This window comes from Neophocaena asiaeorientalis, unplaced genomic scaffold (genome assembly GCF_003031525.2).
Source record: "Neophocaena asiaeorientalis asiaeorientalis breed wild unplaced genomic scaffold, Neophocaena_asiaeorientalis_V1.1 scaffold251, whole genome shotgun sequence".
NCBI lineage: Eukaryota > Metazoa > Chordata > Mammalia > Artiodactyla > Phocoenidae > Neophocaena > Neophocaena asiaeorientalis.
Window position 1 is genome coordinate 2026905 of NW_020173377.1, and position 466 is coordinate 2027370.

Here is a 466-nt window from a genome sequence, read left to right on the forward strand (position 1 = left end):
TAAAGGTGCTGTTACCTGGGGCGGCGAGTGCTCTCCAGACAGACGGGCTCCCCCATCTCCCCCGCAATCGGAAAGAGCCGAGGAAAAGTGTTGGGGGGGGGGGCGCTCCTGCCCGGCTCCGGAGCGGTTTGGGAGCCGGGCAGAGCCCCTCGCCAACCGAGCGACAACCGCCCGCCAGCACCTGTGCTCCCAGGGGGCGGGGCCTCCTCCAGGTGTGCTCCGGGGAAGGACAACGCCGACAGCCGAGGCCAGCCGCGGGAGCCTAAGCGTCCCCCGGCCCCGGCCCCGAAGAAATGCCGGGGGAGGAGCGGTTAATCCGCACCCGGCCTCGGCGGGATCCGCGGGCCCCGCCGGGGGAAGGGGAGAGCACGCCGCGGTACCGAGGGGGTTAAGCGGGAGGCCCGCGGCTGGAGCGCGCTTAACCCTTCGGTGCCCGCGGGTCAACCGAGCCTGGCCGGGGTGGCGG